We start from the raw sequence: 22,086 nt of genomic DNA on the forward strand, positions 1-22,086 counted from the left end.
GTTCTGGTTTATAGCGACAGGATGAGAGGGCCAGCCCTGCCTCTCGAACGTTCATGGAAAAGCTGCCACGCTCACTTTATCAACCTGAGAGCTGTCCACCTGTCTTATTCCTGCCAGTTGCCATTCCCCACCCCCCAGTAAGATACTTGGGAGGAAAAGGATGGGTTTTATGGCCACAGGTTGATGTCCAGCCAGCCTCTCCTGCATGCCGTCCGCATGAAAGGAGGCGGTGGGTCCCCTTCACCAAAGTCGCAGAGCAGGGAGGCCTGAGGAGGGAAATCAGCCGTGGCCTCTGAATGTGGCTGGGGCTGACAGCAGATTCAGAGGTGACGTACTGTCCCTCCTTTCAGTATACACCACGCTGATATTTCTGTAATTTCAGCATTGGGCCTTTTCCCTGTAAAGTTTGTCTTCGGATCTACCTCTTCTGAATTCTTGGTTTACTTCCGTTACTATAAATCTGTGATTGATTCCCGAGCTAACCTGTGTTTGAAGTCATTTTGATTTTTGTTCTTTGTTGTCCCTTAAGAGCCTAAGTGGCATTAGCTGACTCTGTGGCATCTCAAGAAGTAGTTCTTTCTCCTTGCCCTATCAGTTCACATTAAACTTGGAGGTACAGCCCAAGTCTAAAATAAAAGGACTTAGGGAAGAAGCCCCTGTCTCTGAATTCATTCTCTGACTTTGTGTACCATATATCCCTAAGTATAAAGTAAGGAATTTTTCCCCTAAAATTATCTTTCAGGAAAGAGAAGCCATTTTGTATTCAAATTCTTATCAAGTATCTTAGATTGCAGAATGCACATTTACTTATTGATACTTTATTTTGAAGAGCAACGTTAAGTAGCTGTCCAATAAAATATGAATAGGTACTTGTGGCTTAAGATATTTTTCTTGATCAGAACTACATGTAGTAATCTGCGTTATCACCATAATTTCTGGTTTTGCCCGAGAGTGGGAATTTGATGCATGCTCATGGGTCGCTTAAAATAACTTATCTTTGGTTATTTGCAGCTCTGTTTTGGAGACTAGCTGTGTCGTTTTTGCTAGAGCATAGGGCACTTAGTTGACCTCTGTCTGTACAAGCTTTAATAATGGGGTGTCTTAGCTTTGCTCTTTATAGTTGATAGGTTATCGTCTCTCCCCAGACTTACTTAAGGAAGGGCTAGTGATAGTGATCAGGGCTTAAGGAGTGACTTTCGTGCTGCAGTCGATGTAGACCAACACCTTTATACAAGGTTCATTTTTAAGTTCATACCACTAAAGGCTGCCTCTGATGACGGCCACTTATGGCTCTATTTGTGGGTAGAAATCCCATTGTTGGTGAAAAGGGTATAAGGAGCTCTGTCCAACTTAAATCTGAAACCCGGCCAGTCGCTTTTAGTGACAATCATATGGCTTCTAAATAAAAGGAGACATTTCTTGTTACTCAATAAAGATAAAGAAGAAATCCCTTTGTTAATATATGTTAATACATCCATCTGAGTGAGATCATGTGATTCCACTACATAAAAAAGGAATCCATTTTCCAACTTAGAACTATAGATGGATATATTTGTGTCATATGCTAAACTCTGAATCTTTTGTGAACAAACTAAAAAAAACCTTATAGAATGTATCGATTAATTACTGTGTACTTAAAATTATACTGCTTTAATTAAATAAAATTATGTAAGCAGTGATATTCCTATGCTGTCATAGCAGTATGATGATATTTGGATGAAACGATTGCTTTTTATTGTAGACACTTAGGAACTTTCCTAAAAACTGATACCTGGATTCTTCTGTGCCATTTTCAATTTTGCGTACTTCTTAGAAACTCACTAAAGAAGAATAAATTAATTGTGCACTTTCCCCCCTTTTTTTAAGATCTAGGAATGTGTATATATGTGAGGCTACATAGGTGTCTAGGAGCATAGCATGCCTAAAAACATGGCCGAAGAGTTACGCTTAACTGCATACTTTGCATGCATTTGTGATTTGGAATAGGAAAAAAAACGTCAAATCGGAGACAGCTCAGATGTCATGCTGTCAGCGTGGAGCTTCATGCATTGGCAGTGGTCTCATTTAGGACCTTCAGATGTGTCTCTGCCTGGCCAGAGCGAGAGCGTCTTGCCTGTTCGGGAGGAGACAGCCACTCCTTGCTGCTGCGTAGTAGGCGGTGGTGCGTGACAGTTGCCCCTCAGTGCTGGCTTCTTGGAGCCTAACCTCTGACCCTCGGCTTGGTCGCTGCGCTGCGCGGTTGGAGCTGGTTGGAGATGTCGGTGAATGATGCGTGTTGGCCTGCAATGCGCTTGTCATTATTTGGCTGTCAAAAGGAGCCTGCCGCTGGTTTCGACCGTGTGGTGAAGGCTCTGTGCGGCAGTCCATACTACTTAACCTCCAGGGCTGTCAACAGCACGAGCCAACGTGCATAGAAAATCAGAGGGCCGAATATACCGTCAGTCACAAGACAGAAAGTTTGTCCCTCTTCCTTTCTCTCTCTCTTTCTCTCTTTTTCCATTTTTTTTTTCTGAGTTAAATATATTCCAATGACTTTTACAGGGCCAAGAGGTTGAATCTGTTGCCAGGGTGGGAAAAGCAGACTGTTGTCTCTTGTGGCCTGAGTTTCAAACAGCACAGTGTCGACCGGGCAGCTCTGCCAGCTCGCTCTCGGGCCTGCCTTGCCTGTCCTCTCAGCCTCAGCCATTGGTCGGAGGGACTAGGGGCCAGCCCAGCAGTGCCCGGGGTGAGCAGACGGTCGACTCGTTTACTCTGGTCTTTGTGATGTTGCCAAGGTTTGGAGAGATCAGCGTTTGTCGTCTGTGGAGCAGGAATTAAAGGGTAAAATAAAAAACAAAGAGGTAGTGCACGATTGTTATCTCATATAAGACATTTTTTTTTCTTATGATAAAAAAATTTAAACACAGGGAGTTTAGTGGACATGATCAAGTTGTAGGAACATCTGGTACATATTAGAAAATAGAAATATTGTATCAACTTCCCAATATTTAGAATAGTATCAGGATGTAGTGTCAGTGAGCAAGTTAGTGCCAGATAAACTTGTCGCCTTTTTAATAATCCAACATGTTGTGTGTCTTTTGCCAAGGAAGGTAGTATTAAATTTCGTATTCCAATTCAGTAAATAAGTAAACTTTGTAATTTATCTATCCACCCATTTATCTGTACACCTTCCATGTGCTGTTTGGAGTGGTCATGGTTTTTTCTTTTTGCATTTTTATTACATTAGAAGCATTTGAGTGTCAGAGCCCAGTAGGCCCATCATGCAAATGTAGTGATTTATTTGAACAGTTCCCAATTGTTGAGCACTTAACTTATGCTACTTCTATTGGCATAAATAGTGCTGTGATGAACCAGTTTGTTCAGGCATCTTTAGGTACATTATTTATTTCTTTATGAATACCTTCCCAGAAATAGAACAAAATAGAGGACTGTTTTTAAAAGGCTCTTTAATGCATATTGCCAAATTACCTTCTGAAAACGGGGTATAAATCTTTGGCAAGGTAGGTTGTAAAAAGTGTCTTGTTTTATAGTGTATTTCTTAGATTACCTGTAAGCCATGCAGGTTTGATTTTATTTTAAATTGATTTTAGAGAGGGAGAGGAGGGAGAGAGAGAGAGAGAAGCATCGATTTGTTGCTCCACTCATTTACATGTCTGTCGGATGGCTCTCGTTGAGCCATGGGGATTTTAAACGTAAGAGACAATCTAGAGGAGCATTCGGCGGTGGCCCTTAAAAGGAAAGAGAAGATAGGATGAAAGAACAATGAAATCTCAAGGTTTGCCCTTCCTACCAGGCATGCGAGCTCGGATGCTCTGATTGGCTCACTGTCCTGGGCGCCCAGGACCCTGGTGCAGGCGCCCAGGGCCTGAGAAGAGCGTGGCTTCCTTTTATGTATTTTATGTGTTTATATTGGGTAATATTTCATTCAAATGAACAATTCACAGCTTAAAAAATTTGAAAGCTGCTTAGATTCCTCAGTACTATTTTCAGACACATGGTTCCAAATGGCTCTGTCCATGCCTCCACTGTTTATTTGGGAGGCTGGTGTCCTAACTTGTGGCTGCCTGCGTAAAGGAAGCATCTTGCTGATCCGAGGAGAGAGGAGTCACCGGAGTTGGGCAGCTCTGCTGGGCTTGACAACTGTCCTGTTACCTGGTTAAGGTCTATGTGGTTGAGGCTTGAAGTGTCAAACCGCTTTCCAGCTCCAAACCTAATGTGGGAACTCTGAAGTGTCTTCTGTTTTTTATTTTATTTTATTTTTTAAAATCCTTGCCCAAGAACATGTTTTCATTGCTTATAGAGAGAGAGGAAGGGAGAGACAGAAACATGTAGCAACGATCGGTTAGTTGCCTCCCATACACATCCAAGCCAGGGATTGTATGCTCCCAGACCAGGGATCAAACACACAACCTACGCATGTGCCCCGACTGGGAATCGAACCAGCAGCCTTTTGGTGACGGGATAATGCTCCAGCCAACTGAGCCACGCCAGCCAGGGCTGAAATATCTGTTTTGGGCCAGGTAGAGGTTAAGGTTCCTTAAGGGTAAAGACTTATCTTGCTTCCATTAGCAGTGGGGTCAACAGGCACTAACATGCCTTGACCTAGTCTTCTTCCTGATAAAAGGAAAATGACCTCCCTGGCAAGGGTGGGGAGAAAGGTGCCTGAGGTAGATTACAGTGTCACCTCTTGTAATAATAGCAGGCATTAAAAGAAAAAGCCAGCAGATTTCTGTTTACCCATGGAGAGGGTTGACATTTTTGGCTCCTGATGTCCACGGGACAATGGAAGGAATGAATGAGAAAGGGAAAAAAAGGAAAACAAAAGGTGGCGGGGGGTGGGGGGGCGGAAGTCTGGCTTCCTAAGAAAGATCTGAGGACAGGAAAGGACTTCGGGGACAAGCATCTACCCATCGATTGGCAGAGTCCTGAGATCTCAGACCCTAGAGTGAGCTCCGCTTTCGGTCCGTTTTTAATTTGACCTGCATTTATTTGGAGCTGACATCTCTAACATGGTTTGGCTGACTTTTCTCTGAAGATGAATAGAATAAAGGGCTACCTATAGAGTTTATAGTCTCTTAGGAAGTGCCAGCGTGGAAAATTAGAGAATTTCCCATTCAACAAAGGAGGATTTTTTCCCTCAGTTATATGTATTGAATTACTTGAATTTGAGGACAGAATCTGAGAACTCTTGGAAAAAGTTGTACTTATTCTGAGATGTTTTGTATAATTGAAGTCTTTTTTGAGACAGTCATTAACCTGTTATCTTGGAATATGAATTGTATGGAGATGACGTAAATACAGTCTATACACGACACTTCTGGGTGTCTCAGAAAATGGCTTGAGTTTGTCTCGTCTATCATGGCAACACTCTTGAGTTATTCTAAAGACTTATAATAGGATTTCCTGTAGAATTTCATATCTGAAAATGTGACTTAGTTTAACCACAATAAAAGGACTTTATATTAGTGGAACACTGATTGGGAAGAAGGTAGAAAACACAACAAAATGGCAAGAATAATACTCCACATAATATGAGCACACAGATTCTGCAGATTGAAGGTGTTTTTGGAAATTTAACTACATTTGAATCACCTCATGACAAACCATTTTTTTTGAAAAAAGCATACAGACTGGAAAAATACTAAAAATGCATTTCTTGATTTAGTGGTATTACCAGGTCAAATCTAACAATGAAGTTCCCTGCCAGACCTTTTCTTTCGCCTAAAGACATGAGTATTTGCACTCGTTAACATCATTTGCAAGTGGTAGAAAAGCTGGCTAGTCCCACAACTTCCGGTTCTGGATTCCTGGTCTATTATTTAGGTTTTGTATGAATAAGAGAGTCAGTCTCTTACTTGTTAAAGGAAGTAATCTGTATTCCTAGCACTGTGCATCCTGTTCTGCGTGCCATGAACCCTCCGTGCAGAATCTGAGAGGAATAGACATTCTCTGGTGATGCAGGACTCTTTAATGTTTCCAAAAGGACAGTCCCCTTCTCCTAGAATAGAAGGGTATAGCGTTCACTTGATTGCAAACCGGAAACGTCGACAACTCAGGTTGTCCGGCCAGTGTCACATCAGGGGAGGTGTGCATGCAAGTGTTTTGTGTGTTTTCTCAGTATGAATTTGGAGCTGAAGATACTTGCAGTGAATAGGACGGACAGTCCCTAAACCCAGAGGGCTTTCAGACTAGGAGGGCAGGCAGGTTGGTCATAGTTCCGAAACAGTGGCTTCAGTGCTTTGAATGGTGGAGAGCCCAGTTTGCAAGCAGCGAGTAGAAACGAACTAACAGAGACTCGGCTCTCCGCAGAGGAGGATGAGTCGGCCGCCCTCTTTGTTTAGATGCCCTCAGAAATCAAGGCCAAACCCAGTCTGCCCTTCATGCGGGAACAGTGGCAGTCTGAGACTTCTGTGTAGTTCCTGGAGTCGGTGATTGAGCCGGAAGCTCAGGAGGTGGCCGTGGGGCCAAGCGTAAGCAGTGCCGCCTTTGAAGCCATGCAGACAGAAGTTCCTGCCTCTCACCAGCTGAGGAAGGAATGGTTTCCCGGAGCCTCAGTTTCTTTTCCTGTGAAACGGAGCCAGTGCCCGCTTCGGCAGCGTGTGTACTAAAACAAGAACAACACAGGGAAGATTAGCACGCCCCCTTCGCAAGGATGACTCACAAATTCATGAAGCATTCCATAGTTTTCTAGTCAGAGATCATATATGAAGGACTCAGGGACAGGGACAATGATGTGGGGCTTGTCTACGGAAGTGAGGGCTGGCTGGGTGGAGGAGCCGAAGAGGGAAAAATTGGGATAACTGTATAAACAATAAAACATTAAAAAAATGTAGCTAACGCATCGCTGTGCAGATGCTGTAGTAGAAATAGCCAGCACGGACAAACGTGTGCTTAATGTGTACAAAGCACTTTTCTGAGCACTTGCTTGCATTTCATACGTGTCATTCCTATGAAATAGGCCTTACTATTATCTTGGTTTCGCAGATGAAGAAGCTGGGGCCAGAGAGGTTAACTTACGTGCTCCTGGGTCTCCCGCTCATGGCTGGCAAGGCTGGGTTTAAGCACTGTCTGTCTGGCTCTTGAATCTGTGGTCTGCATTGTGCTGGGAAAGGTCAGCTGCACTTTCCTGGACTCTGCCACCCTGGGACAAAGCAAGTCAAACTCCCAGCTTAGTGTCTTTGAAATACTCCCCATCAAGTCATGATCTGTGCCCTGACCCTAGTCAACATCGCTTTGTTTCTGGGAGTCTTGGGGTCATCCTTTCTCCCCACCCAGCTTCAGTCAGTCCTCAAGCCTTCCCGTCTATCGGCAGCTCTCACATCCGAGACCCCTTGTTCCTGCTGCCGCAGCGTTAGCTTAGATCTCCAAGTACCTCCTCCTCCCAGCAAAATTGCAAGGGCCTCCTAACTGGTTTTCGGGCTGCTCTTCCTCCCTCCACCCCAGCATGCCCTCCCTTTGCCTGTCCATCTTTTACTTACCTAACAAAGTGGTGTTGCTTATTCTTTGGCTCTGGTCTTAATTCATTGTCGGTCTTAATTAAATGTATTCCAGGTGCCGCGGGAGCCTTGAGTCCCTTCATTCCCAGGCCTTCCCCACCCAGCTCTGCCTCCTCCCACCTCCCCTCTTCCAGCCCCTCCCAGCCCATCTCATTACTATTCCCTGTCACTTCCTCCCTCCCCTAGTCCATCTGGGGGAAAAGCCAGCTCCTTCTCAAGATGGAGCACTAAAATTTCTGCCTCCTCATGCCCTTCCATCACGGTGCGCCTTTATCAGTCCCCTGGCCGGTCACCTTCAGCTTGACCACTGCATTGACCTACTTGGCTGGCCTCTCCACAGGGGCATCGCCGAGTTCTGGAACCCTGTCGACGTCTGTTTCTACAGAGCACAGTGTTGTCTTTGCCAACAGAAGGCCTATTGTGAAACTTAGTTTTAATTTTGCCTCATGGGTACATTTTACTTACTGGTATTTCTCTGTGTGAGGGAGAGCCGTGTGTGAACACTCATGCACACGTGGGTGGGTGTGTGATGGGTGTCCTGGTTACGCACTGCCCTGCGGACCTTCGTTTATTTGGCTGGTGTGCTACCCTCTAGGGAAACAGAGATTTCTTAGATTGACTTTATGAGGAGAGAAGGTATACTCAGTGACGTTCGTAAAGCTTTGCATGTACTTATTCCAGTAACGGTTTTCATCGCGTTAATAACACTCACAAGTTAAAAGCAATCACACGGTACAGAGGGGTTCTGACGGAAAATAACAGCTCTCCCCCTATTGCTCCCACCTTCTCCACTGAGGACTAAAAAAATTACACAACTCTTGAGGTATAATTTATATACATACAATTTACCCATTAAAAATATACAAGGCAACGTCCGGGTTCTTTGTACATGTGGCGTCATCGGCACTGCCACCCAGCTGTAGGCCTTTCTCCCCCGGAAGGAGCCCTGTGCCTGTCAGCTGTCACTCCCCGTTCGCGGCTGCCACCCACTCCCAGCCCTGAGCAACCACTGGTGTCCGCTCTGTGTTCGTAGATTTGCCTTTGATAGGTAGCTTCATATAAATGGGATCAAAATATGAAGCCTCTTGTGACTGGCTTCTTGTACTTCGCAGAATCTGTATGTTTTCAACATCCCCGTCCGTGTCCTTCATTTCTTTCTATGGCCGAATACTATTCTGTTACATGGATGTACCACATTTTACTTACCCATTCATCACTTGGTGGACATGTAGGTTGTTTCCATTCTGGGGCTATTATCAACAATGATGCTATAAATATTTTGTGAACAAGTTTTTGTGTAGACATGTTTTCATTTCTCTTGGGCATATACCTAGGAGTGGAATTACTGGGTTGTGTGGTTTACTCTGTTTAACTTTTTGAGGTACTGTCACGCTGTTTTCCAAAGTAGTTGTGCTGTATCACATCGCTACTAGGAATGTATAAAGGGGTCCTATTCCTCACATCCTTTAAAAACACTTATTGTTGTCCATCTTTGTACCTGTCTCACTTCTTAATTCTCATAATTCCATGAGCTGGCCAAAGAAAAATATTCTTACTGTCATTTTATAGATGAAAACTGCAATATACATATGAAATGAGATGCCTAGTCCTTGTGTGGATAGAGGGGAAGAAGAGGCATGCATGGGTCAAAACAACCACTTATCCAAAAGTTCTTTCAGTATCTTTGAATTAGATACTTAGGGCTGTGGGGAAGAGCGCATTTCCTACCCCCACTTTTTTTATTAGTATGTGTCTTTCACCTGCATTTAAGAAAAACTGAAGTATAATTCACCTAACGTAAAAGTAACTAAAGTACATGAGTTAACAGCTCTTGTTCATGTGTATTTCTTAGTGCTTCTAATATTTATATCATCTTTAAAATATGTACATATGATTAAAAATGTCTTTTTTTGTTTTAAAACAAGGACAAGTACAAAATTTGATCTTAAGGGAGGCATCATACATACACACAGAACAAGAATATAAGGACCAGAAGGCAAACCAGGGATCTCTTGTTTTGAAGTAATTAAGATAATTATGTTGACTTTCTTCCATACACTAGACATAGCCTTTTCAAATTAGAAAGCTATGCCTGCCTTGTGTTCGGACGTGAATATTTAGCAGAATCATCTCTAACCCTAGGATCACACGGTAAATGTTAACAAGAAACGCCAGAACTTGTGTTTTCTCTGTCTTGTTGTTTGTCTACAGGAATGGTGACAGCTAGAAGGGCTTTATGACACTGTGCCTACAAATCTGAATATTACACGTGTAGTTACCCGGGTAGGTGTGGAGAGTATTTTTTTTTAAAAGAACTGGACATGGTGACTGGACGTCATCAGTTACATCTGTTTTAAATCCTGAAGAACTTTGCATGTATATAAACATACATACAAGTAGAAAAAATTGCAAATAAGAATTTTTAATAAATTATATTTCCATGGTGTGTCTCTGCTGAGTGAGTGGAGCATTTTATGAACATGTAAAACTCCTAATGAACATAGAGAATTGAAGAAGTACTTTACATAATATTTTCTGTTTTTTCTTGTGTTTTTTTTCTATGGTATAGTTTTATTTATTATTTTTTGTGGGAAAAGATGCACACTTCAGAGTGGATTCTCCCAGTATGTTTTAGTTCTTCATCTTCTATTGCTCATTTTCAAGTAGATACCTGGTTTCTGCCCCTGCTGCAGCTGCTGGTGTGTAGAACTAGTTTAGGGCCACAGACAGGGCTCTTTCTGGCTTAGCGGACAGTTTTCATTACTGATCTGGTGGGAACCAAGGTGTCCTACTTTTTCAGAGCTTTTCAGGGTGCTGGTGCCTCGCAACAAAATTTAACCCCCTCCCCCTGCCCACCTCCAATGAACCAAATTTCACTGCGCATTCTAGTTATAAAATACATGATCATATGTGCAGACAGTGCTGGAAGGTTTAAAGAAGAAAGTGAACGTCACCCGTAATCTTACTTCTCAGACAAACATGATTGCCGTGAATATTCTGGCCCGTAACGGGTTAGTTAGCTATGGCCCACCACCTGTTTTTTGTATGTTAAGAATGGTACTTACATGTTCAAATGGTTGAGAAAAAAATCTAATGTTTTGTGATGTGAGATTAATATGAAATTTAAAATTTAGTTTCCATAAGTAAAGTCTGACTGCAGCACCACCATACTCACTCACACGTGTGCGCGCGCCTGTTTTGGTGATGAAATGGTAGAGTTGAGAGCTGGGCAGTTGTGACAAACCGATGGTCTCCGAAGCCTGAAGCATTTACTTTCTGGGCTTTTACAGGAAAAAAAAGAAAAAGAAAATGCTGGCTCCTTGTCTATAACCTTTGAGACTTTTTTCCTGCGCATATGTGTGCATATAGTTTTTAAATAATGGGATCGTCTGCATGCTCTCGTAATCTATCCTTTTCACAGAATATTATGTTTACATGAGCTGGCTGGTGTGGCTCAGTGGATTGAGTGCCAGCCTGCGAACTAAGGGGTTGCTGGTTGGATTCCCGGTCAGTGCACTTGCCTGGGTTGCAGGCCAGGTCCCCACGAGAGGCAACCACACATTGATGTTTCTCCCCCTTTCTTTCTCCTTCCCTTCCCCTCTCTCTAAAAATAAATAAATAAAATCTTTTTAGAAAATCAAACAACAAAAAACAGAGTATTATGTTTACCAGTAACTTCTGTTGAATTCTTTGTGTGTTTATTCCATTGAATTAAAATCTGACAGCCACTATTTTTCTTTTTATGCTTGTATTATGCAAACCCATTAGATGTTACATGGGAATAGTCATAATAATACTGATGGGATTAACTGTATCGTTCAGAATTGATTGTAACTGTTGAATGAAATAAAGTTTTTTGTTTCTCACCTGAATCTTGTGGTAGATGGTGGGAAGCAGGCCGAGAAGGTCATGGGGACCAGCACGTTTCTAGCCTCCTATTCTGCCATTCTCAGCGAGTAATGTCATTGAAAGATGACAAATAGAGTCTGCCATTGCTAAATGACAAATTACCACACAACTTAATGACCTGAAACAACAGATACTTGTCATCTTAGAGGGTCTGTGGGTCAGGGGCCTGGATGCAGCTTAGCAGGGTGCCTTTGGCGCAGGATTCCTCCTAAGGATGCCGTCAAGGTGCTGGCTGGGGCTGCAGCTGTTTCAGTCTGTTTGCAAACTCGTCCTGTGGCTGTTGGCCGGCTGTGGGTCCTCACCGGCTGTTAGCTGGGGAGACACCAGTTCCTGGGCACTCGGGCCTCTCTGCAGGGCAGCCACGATAGCTTCCCCCAGAATTTCTGTGAGCGGGGTGGTGGGTGGGGGCTGGGGGTAGAGGAAGGAAGAGGAGGAACAGTTTTTCTGCAACCTAATCTTGGCAGTAGTGTCCCAGGCTTCTGTAGTATTCCAATGGTTAGAAGTGTCAGGGGGCCCAGCCTACAGTCAACAGGAAGCATTACAAGAGGGTATGAAGACCAGGAAGCAGGGATTATTGGGGGGCTTCTTAGAGGCCTCTTCCATCATTCAGCATGAGGTGTTACTAAAAGTAGTGGATAGACTCTCGGGCATTGGTTGGAGGTCCAGGCAGGAAGGGGTGGAAAACAACAGTAGCCTTGCACTTCTGCCTCATCAACTAGAACTGTGTCACACGGCTACCCCAGCTGCAAGAGAGTCTGGGAAAGCAAGGTTTTTGGGTGGGCCTATTGTTGCCCACCCAAAATCAGGATTTTGACAACAAGAAAAATTGTCAGAATGGATGCTGCGTGGTCAACAGGTAGCATCTACTATATTTGTCTTCTAAGGTGGTTGTAAAGGATTCAATGAGGTAACAAGCTAGCACTTGTCTGATTTATAATATGCACTCCATTAAACAGTCGCACTATTTTTATATAATGTGGCTTGGAAATTAGCTTGTTGCTATAACAGGATCTCTGTGCGTTGATACTGAAAGAAATAGCAAAGAAAGAAGAAAATAAACACTTATTGAGTATGGCCTATATACCAGGCATTTTATTAATATAAGTTATCTTATTTAACTCTTCTTATAATAAGCCTGTGAAGTAGATATTATTTGCCCCATTTTACAGATGGGAAAACTTAAGGCCCAATAATATTAATTGGGTTGTTTGAAGAGCAGTCCATTGTTGTGCCTTGAATGGATTAAGGTTGTGGAGCTCTCAGTCCCCCTAGCTCGTGGAGTGAGCCGCTGGCCCTGGGGCAGCTGGGGACCGGGGGAGCTGGGCTCTAGGGCACCTGGGTCTTCTGGTCACGTCAGCGTGCCTTGCAGATTTCATAATTTTCTGCATGCTCCGCGGTGTGCAAAAGGCAAGGGAGTATTGCTCTGTCAATGAGTAGGGGGGAGACCTGGCATTCGAACCCAGGTGCGCCTAGGCCCAGAAGCCTGCCGTCTCTCCGTGACTGCGCCCTTTCCAATCTACGGAAGCAGTGACCCTTAGTTACTCGGAAATAGGAGTTAAAATACAGCTTGGTGTCATTCTTCAAGTATTGTATTCCGTTTATACCTCTGTTTCTATCTTTCTTGCTTTTAATAAACATATCACATAATTTAAAAAGAGGTCTTCTTGGACTGTAAAGTCATCTCAGGTCACCTGATTTGCAGTTTAGCAGCAGCCTGAATGGAAACTTGCTTGACCACTAGGGGTCTCCTTTTGGTTCTGTCCTTTCTCCTGTGCCACCAGCTTAGAAGGAGCCTCGCATGGATAGAAGGAAGGTTAGACAGCAAGCGACTGCAAGAATGAGTGGGGACTGCCCTCTGATCATCCCAGTGGCCTTTTTTGTCCGCCACACTCCCTCCTTCGGCTCCTCCTTGCTCACAGGCTGATATTTAGGTAATGGGTCAATTCTTTGGAAAGTGAGAGAGTGTTCGATGCCTATCTCTCATTAATAAAAGTAGTAAAGTGAGAGGAAAGAACTTCTGTGTTCATCTAGATATATTAGGTAATAAAATAATTATAACACATTTGCAGGGAATTTTAGGAATATATTTTTTTCTTTCTCTTTCTGGGAATAATTTTACTACAATTCATTATCATGGGAATACTTGTGTTACTAGGCAAATAATGATTGCATTATTAATATTAATTTTCCTGTTCTTTAATATAATAATCCTGACTATAACGAACAAGTATCATCTGTAATCCTCACAGGAATCCTACATGGTTGCCATTTTCCCCCCTGATTTTAGAGATGAGGAAAATGAAGCTTAGACAGATCGGTTAATTTGCTCCAAGTTTAACAGAGCTTGGTTGGTTTCAGAGTTTTCTGCCCTCTATTTGGAAATTGTTATATCATTATCGTAGTCGGGAGAGTTGGACTTCAGTCAATAAAATTTAAAATTCCTATAAACTAATTCAGCAGAGAGCACCCCTGGAAGCGTGGCTGTGGGTGCGGAAATCCATTGTCTGCAGCTGCCCTGTAGCAGCGATGGAGGCTGTGCCCCGGGCGTGGGCTCCCTTCAGGGAGGCTCTTTGCAGAACCACAAGTCTGTCCACTCACGGATCCCTCCCTTTCACCTGCCTGAAAATGCCTCGCCCATCATCCTGGAAACCGCGGGACGCCTCCCAGCTCTGTCCAGACCTGGAGCCTCGTAGGATGGAACGTTCTTCTTATTCAGTTAGGGGCACACTCACACTAAAAACACAGGAGTGCAGCTCGGCCCACGGGTTGGAGACTGCTGGCTGATCTCTTTTACCTGAATTTAGCTTCTGCATTCGTTTCCAGGTTTCTCCAATTGCCTTAAAAAAAATCTGCTCATACTGGGTTTTCTTCAGTACAAGTGATGTAATTGTGCTTTGTGCCGCTCCTGTCGACCCCAAGTTGTGGTGGTGATTTCTGAAGGCCCCGGGAACATGTCCAACAAACGTGCGATGAGAGAGCTCTGTCCGGGCGCGGGGTGGTGGTGGGGGGGTCTCTTTTCCCGGGAACGCGGAGCTGGGAGGTGGGAGCGGCCCCCGCACTACCGGGCTCACCCGAAGGTCCGCCTCCGACGCTGTCAGCTCGCTCTCTTTGTTCCCCTTCCCACGTCCCGTCCTGGCAGGGATTAGTGACATATTTCGGAGCACATCAAAGGAGCCCCTGACACCTGATTGCCCAGTGTTGCTTGTTTACATTGCTTTCCCAGGACCCTCGACAATGTGGAAAGCTTAACGCAGTTATTAACTGTGCATCTGCTCTGGGACGGGACTCAAAGGGGTTTCTTCCCTCCGCGTAGGAATCTCATGGCAGAGCTCCTGCCGCCTTGGACCGCGCGCCAGCTGGACAGGTACACCGCCGTGGGCCGGGCTGCTGCCTGCCGGTGTAACGATGAATAGGAAAGAAGATCGCCGACATCCCGTTCTCACGTGGCTTTCTACCCGTCCCTCACTTGTGCAGCCGGATTTAGAACTGGTCTTAAATATAAGAACTGTAGCTTGGAGGTGATTTTTTAAAAATGTTTTTTTTTTTTTTAGAGAAAACAAACATTGTTGAACAATCTGGATGGGTTTAACACACCCTTTGGGCTGTACATTTCACACAAATGCTAATGAATAATTCAGCAAAGCCAAACACAATCTGCTGGTGGTATCTAGTGTTATTCACACTTGCTAATGAATAATTCCCTTTGGCTTTTTAGAGAGCAGCTCCAAGGAGTGACTTCTGAGACTCACATGGGTTGTTATTGGGCTATTTGTCAGTGTCTTTGGGGCATTGTGAGCCAAAGTCCGACTTGGCTACCCACCCCTCCTACCTCTGTGATTCTTCTGGGAACCACGCAGCTCTTTCTGCCTCAGATTTTCAGCCCTCGCGTGTTGCTATGGAAGACGCGGTGCTCTACCGGGATTCAGCTTCCGCCATGGTTTCATTGAGTCCCTTTCTCCATTGTTTCATTCAAATAAAGAAGTGTTTGTTGAGCACCTTTCTAGGTACAAAGTCCTGAGTACAGCGTTGTAGATAAAGAGAAGTAAGAGAGATTTTATGTAACATGTCCTCAAAGGGAGTATAGGGTATGTAGGAGAGGCGTGGGGCCCTGGGAGAAGGTGCTCGGGATTCCCCCCGCCCCCAAAATGATCAGTCACTGGTTTCGCATCATGTTCTCAGGTATCTATTTCAGTGCATATATGCTGTGGATGGCGTGGTGTGCTATCACTTTAGGGAAGCCTAAAATTCGATTCCTCTTGGGCCTGTTCACGGAATAAGCCTGAGGGCATGATCCCAGAGATGAGTACGCAGCCCTTGTTCATTTCTGCTGCCCTGAGGTCAGGGCTGTGGCACCTGGACCTGGCTCTGCTAGCCCCGGGGGGTCTAAGGATGGTGAATGTGGCTTTATTTCTGCCTGAGCCGGCTACATACCACCCCTTCGTTGTCATGTGCCTAACGCATGACTGAGCTCCGTGAGGCCCACCCAGCCTCGGTAGGTCACTTCTGGCATTGTGTATCTACTTCAGCTTTTTCTGTAGAACTCCTAGGTTTTGCTTTTCTCTTCGGGCACACTGGGAAGACTATAATTCCCATCTTCCCTTGCAGTGAGGTGGGATCATGTGATTAGTTCTGACCAATGAAATGTAAGCAGAAGTGCTGGGTATCCTTCCTGGGCAAGACATTTAAGGGCTAGTGTGCCACTTGTGTGCTTTCCCTTTTCCAGCCACCATGACCTTGGGGACTCTGTGTTCCAGGTATTGGGGTTTCCAAGACGCTGGGCCCATGAATGACTGTATGGAGTAAAGCCCACCCTGCATTCCATTGGCCCATTTTGGACCGGGAACTTAAGCAAGAAAGTTTGTTGAGTTAAGCCTCTGAGATTTGGGAGTTTGTTCACAATGTAGCCTAGACCATTCTCACTAATACAACACAAATGTTCGCCCGCTGATAGCAAAATGTGTTATATCCATATATGCACATATGTAGAATGTCTGCGTTAAAGGGCATTGGAACCTAAATCGGTGCTGTTTTGAGGAACTTTAGCTTAGTGCTTAATGTTCAAATACTACCTTATAGTTTTTTCAGTTGATTTCTATACTGCAGCTTAGCAACCAGTCGTGCCTCTGTTAGTGCAACCCCTTCTCAGTCCACATGGGATAATTTGTTTTAAGACTCATCCTCCCCCGCCCCCGACCACTAATGGCAGAGCAATCATGTGGTTCCACACTGATTTTTACACTGTCTCCTACCCCAGCTGTGTGGTAAGCAGTGTATCTGCGGGGCAGGAATGCGGCTTTAAGGGACAATATCAGATTGCCCACAATTATTTTAATGTCTCCTGTGATGTGATAAATGGAATTTATAGTTATAGTAAGAGTAAACCCATTTCCCCCAAGGTATAAAGAGTTTGCAAGTAAAATCGGCATAGTCAGATAAGACTTTTTTATTTTTTAAGAATCCTCCATTGAGGGCCTTAAAAAAATAACCCAGGCATAGATTTTCAATAATTTCATCAACCAAATAAAGGCAAAGAAAGTATGAAAATGTAAGATTTACAGCTATTCCTCCAGGGACTTACACTTTTTTGTTGGTGGTGCAATCGAAACTATTCTCCCAAGTTCTGCATCTGTCACGCTAACTTCCTGTAACTTACAGCATATTTGCTGGGCTTTTCCCTAGAAGCCCACACAACACTCATAATTTGGCCGTAATTCCTGCTTTTTGTTACTTGGTGCCACTTTGGTTTGTGTCCTCCCTAATTGTTGTGAATTACCCAGCGCACCCCTGCCTTGACTTGGTAAGGCTACCGCTTTGAGAGGCCCGCAGAATCTCCTCGCAGGATTTGACACATTGCCCGCTCCTATAATTTAGATGTCTCTTTGGAATCGGGCTGAGTCCCACCGTTCCCTTGGCTGGGAGGTGTGGGTTGCAGACGTGGCTCCCCTCCTCCCTGCCGCCGAAGCTTCCTGCTACCCAGAGGAGCTGGGATGTCCGCGCCGCCCGGCCGGCTGCAGCGGGCCTGGAGGCCTGGAGGCTGTGTTTGCATTGAAAAGATACTGTGTTTCTTCCCTGTGCCTGCTGCTGGCTGCCCGCTGACCCACAGCCAGAGGCTGCCCCTGCTGTAGCTGGTCCACTGCCATGACAGGGCACCTTGCTTTGTGCAATGGATGTCTTCCTATGATTTTCACATCTTTGTGGATTGCCGGTGAACTGGGTTTGGGAGCATCCGTGCCTTCTGGAAAACTGTGCTGTGAATCCCCTTATAATCCCCTGCAGGCAGGTCCTTTCACAAAATTTCCGAGGTGAGGTGGATGGTTATTATTCAGCGGTGCCGCTTGCACTGTTCGGCTGGTGAAGAACCACGTGCTGCTTTGAGTCGGACTCCTCTTCCCCGGAGCGCGGCCCAGGCCCAGGGAGCCCAGAGCGCTTCCTGGCTCCCTCAGGGTCACACGGCCTCTTAATACGGAGCTGAATCTGTAATTCAGAATTCCAGATCCAGGCTTTTTTCTCTAAACTGAACTGATGTTCACGTTCAAAGGCACTTTGAATTTAAGGGGGAGCCGAGAAATGAACGATGAGTTAAGACACACAACACTCCATTGAAGTACCTCAACAATGAAATACTTTGGGAAACAATAATGTTTAGGTATTTACGACTTTATTTACCTTCATTATAAATCAAAGGAACTAACAAATCTCCTTGTAAAATACTGCTAACAGTCTTTAAATATCCTTTCAGGTACTTTTACTGGTTACTGGCAGTGTGACGCTATTGCTGGTAGCGATTCTTCCTTCCAATATCAGTATTAGGCAGGGGTGAGGAGGGACTTGTGTTCGAACCAACACGGAAGGACCGTTTCCGATGGCTGTAGGCCCGCCAGCAGCCACATCTGTCCTAGGTAAGAGGGCCGACCCGCGCCTATGCTGGTTGGTGTGTACAACATGTGCTAGAAGTCATTATTTTTAGCCGACTGGCTATGACCAAGATTAATAGCTCTTGAAAGGGCTATAATGAAAGGCTGCCCCAACTGGCTTCCACATTATTCTTTATTTATTCTGCTCTCATCCCTGTCACCTTTGGGCACCAGCCAAATGTCGTCTGCGTGAGATCTGCCCCTTGAATGTGAAAGGCCTCTCTTTCTTAATGATGGGAGGTGACTGGGCGGCCGGGCAGACGAACGTGGCCAGTTGACCTGACCCAGAAGGGAGTCCCTTCGGGTGCGTGGGAGTCTCTGAGGGAGAAAGCCCAGGCGAGCCTTCCGCTGACCGACCCCGATCAATGAGGTGTGCTTGAAGGATGATAGGGGGCCCTTCGATGGCGTCATTGTCAAGTCTGTGTATTTCAGTGGCTCTTCTGTTTGGAGTGCTGGCAAGCTTCTCATTCTGACGAGGGTTTTTTTTTTTTTTTTGACTGAAACTATCAACTATTTCCACTTTTATAAAATTGGGGAATCTCCCTGTGGTAGAGACTGTGAGTTAACTCCCAAATGCCTTCTCACTGCTGCATCCTGTCGTGGATTTTTCGGGCAACAGCTGCCTGGAATCCAGACTGCACTTCCCAGCCTCCCCTGCAGCTGCGTGTTACCCATGGGACTAAGGAAGAGGAGGATCCTGGGGTTTCCCAGAAGTTCCTGTAACAGAAATCCCAGGTGTGTCCATTCGGGCCCTTCCTTTACCCTGCTGCCTGGGTGTAAAGGCTGCTTTTGGGTGTTCATGGTGGGGGTCAGTCCTTAGGGATAGGGCTGGCGTCTCTAAGGACAACGCCAGAACCACCACATCAGCCTGCTTTAAGCCACTGTCATTTTGGACTTTCTGTCACTTGCAGCCAAACCTAATAATCCTCAATAATCCACGGTTTCTGCACATTGCAGAAGACAAAGATAAGTCCCAAGCCCTTAGATTTCCTTCTCTCATCCTAAATATGAGTGTCAAAATTTAAACAGATTCTCGTCCTTCCTTCTTTCAACTCCTACACATTGAAACAACCTACCAAAAAAAAAAAAAAAAGATAACACGTTAATTCATTTAAGAACGAAAGACACAAGCGATATACTAATATGAAAGATAGGTCAGAGCGAGACAGACAAGGAGGCTGGAACAGAAGGTAACTCCTTTAGGAAAACGATAAGCAGGGTAGATCCCCAATGGCTTTCTGGAAGAGGTGGTCAGGGCGCCCCAGGGCCCGGCAGGGTGTTGGGGAGGCAGCAACAGCATCTTTCCTTAGGGATTCAACTTCATCTGCTTTCTCAAGGACTTGGGAGCTTTTTTAAATTTCAGGTTTCAAACGTCAAGTCTATTCAGTGCGTCCAGTTGCCTTGCTTGATACCACTGTTTCTGCTTTGCCCGCCGCCTCACTGGTTTGAGGCCACCACGTTTGCACGCGGCCATCCTTCCTCGCTCGGTATCTACGTTAGATAATATGTACTGTATTAGCTGTAGTGGGTTGCAAATGATTAACACAACCCTTTTAAAAAGAGATGCTTATTTTTCACGATTTTTTAAAACTTCTGAAAGAGAAAAGCAGTTACTTGGTTCACTTGTTCTCATTTGCATTTGTAAGGGGAACCAAGCGAGAGGTTCTCTGTGCCATGTTTTTCCTTGCTGTTTCTTGCCTTTTAATTTGAAGAATGGCAGGATCTTGTCTTTTGTTCACACGAGTGAAAGTCCATTCAGCTGGAAAACAGAACAGGGTGCTCTTTGTGGACTCCAAGCATTTGAATGCGCTTGGTCACACACTAGTTACTGTTTAACTACAATCAAATGGGGACCAAAGGAGATAGACATTTAAAGGATAAATGACAGGGCTGTTAATCCGAAAGCAGGTTTTGTGGCATTGTTGTTTTTAGCTAATAGGTATATAGCCTGGAGTCACAGGGGAGGACTTTAAAGGCTGAGTGAAATCTCTGTGTCCAACCAGTAAAAAAAATGATGTCACTGTATATTTAAATAACTGATCATTTTGTGTTTTAAAAAGCCATTTGAACACATTTAAACTGCGTGTGGAAACTTCTAGGAATGCCCCTGATGTGTTTGCTATCTTGGCCATGCCATTCACATGTAGATACACACACATACACAAGGGTGGGCAGATGCAGGTTTCCATTTGTGAGTACACAAAACAGAGTTTATTCTTGTATTATTTATTAATTATTGTATTATTTTCCATATCAGCAGCTGTAAACCTACTTTTGCCCACCGCTGTATATAAATGTCAAATATATTGCGTATCTAAATAAAGAGCCTTTTAGGCTGGTGTAAGTCTATGAATTGAGAACTTGATCTGTCTTTACCCCTCCCTATGATTTGCCTGCCCTTTGGTGGAAGAAAAGCATTTTTGAGGATTTCCCCCTTTAGGGATGCAAAGGACAAATCTGTGCCTTTCTTCCCCCCCCAACCCCCCATCTATGGAGCTGAAATCTGGGTCTTTGGCTCATGACCCTTTGAGAAGAGCTGATTCTGGCTGTGCTGAAGGTACTCAGACTTTTGGAGTGCTGGTTATTTTCTGAGATAGGACATATGCAAGGTTTCACTCGTCTGTTTTTTCTGATTCATTGGATTTTTTAGCCTTTTCCTGGGGTACCCTCAAATAAAATGAATCCAAGTCTGTTTTACAGATGTCTTTTCCTTTTCTGCAGTCACATCTCGTTCCAGCAAGCACCTTAAACTTTGCCTCCCTGCAGGGGACAGAAGGGGGTAGATTAATGAAAGCTACAACGGCAGGGACTGGAGGTGCCAGGGGTGGAAGAGGAAGTTCCTGATCTGCCTAAAGGGCCAGCTGTGCAGCTTCGCTTCAGTGTGTGAATGTGTTTGGAGATATTCTGATTTTTCGAAAGAAGCTGAAAATGTGGATTTTTATTAGAAAGTTCTTTATTTCAAAGGACTGTCTCCTAGTTGAAACTTAAAACCTGTATGGTCCACATAGAGCACATCGATTGCATGCTTCCTCTTGCCGGAAGCAGCCAAGGGCCTGCCCTTTGTCACCGCTGTTATTTAGAGAGGTTATGAAACTAAGGTGACCCCTTCACAGAAGTTCCCCAGCCCAAAGGAACCATGGAGGCTGACGTTTGGGGATATCTAAAAAAAAAGGCCAGGTTTCCACCGTATCGCCCTACAGTGAGGCCCCCCAGTTGACAAGCCCAGTTTCTGCGCATCCACCTTCCAGTCCCATGCGGGTGGCCTCGTGTGCAGTGATGAACCGCGAGGCGAGGATACCCGGACATAGGGGAACGCCCCCGTCCAGAACGACAGGCTGCAGAGTGCAACACTGAAGGAGAGGAACCCAGAGAAATGGGATGATACAGAGAGCAGGAGACGACACTTCAAAAAAACAACGGCAGGCGCCGGCCTGGTCGCTCAGTTGGTTAGAGTGTTGTTTTGATATGCCGAGGTTGCGGGTTCAATCCCCGGTCTGGGCACATACAAGAGTCAACCAAAGAATGCATCAATAAGTGGAACAACAAATCTGTTTCTACCCTCCCTCCAAAAAAATACATAAAAATTAAAAAAATAATTATTATTCTTAGAGAGATGAGGAAAGACACTATGAACATGAAACAGGACCATGAATGTTAATAAACAGGAACTTTCCTGTTGTCAACCTTGTTCGCTGTGATAATGTATTGTGATTATATATTTTTTTAAAAAAGTTGTCCTGATATGCTAGAGATACATACCAAAGAAT

At 44.7% G+C, this 22,086-nt stretch overlaps 1 protein-coding gene and 1 non-coding gene across 2 annotated transcripts in view; both read left to right on the top strand.

Moving 5' to 3' along the window:
- The window catches only part of FTO (FTO alpha-ketoglutarate dependent dioxygenase), a 314,012-nt gene that overhangs the window by 20,048 nt on the left and 271,878 nt on the right, over positions 1 to 22,086 (top strand). The window lies entirely within an intron of this gene.
- Positions 6,585 to 6,687, top strand: LOC129068240 (U6 spliceosomal RNA). Its single transcript, XR_008528917.1, has one exon. It is a non-coding gene; the product is annotated as a U6 spliceosomal RNA (small nuclear RNA).

Source organism: Pteronotus mesoamericanus, unplaced genomic scaffold (genome assembly GCF_021234165.1).
Source record: "Pteronotus mesoamericanus isolate MK-2021 breed Mesoamerican mustached bat unplaced genomic scaffold, CSHL_Meso_final contig_202, whole genome shotgun sequence".
In the NCBI taxonomy this organism is placed as follows: Eukaryota; Metazoa; Chordata; class Mammalia; order Chiroptera; family Mormoopidae; genus Pteronotus; species Pteronotus mesoamericanus.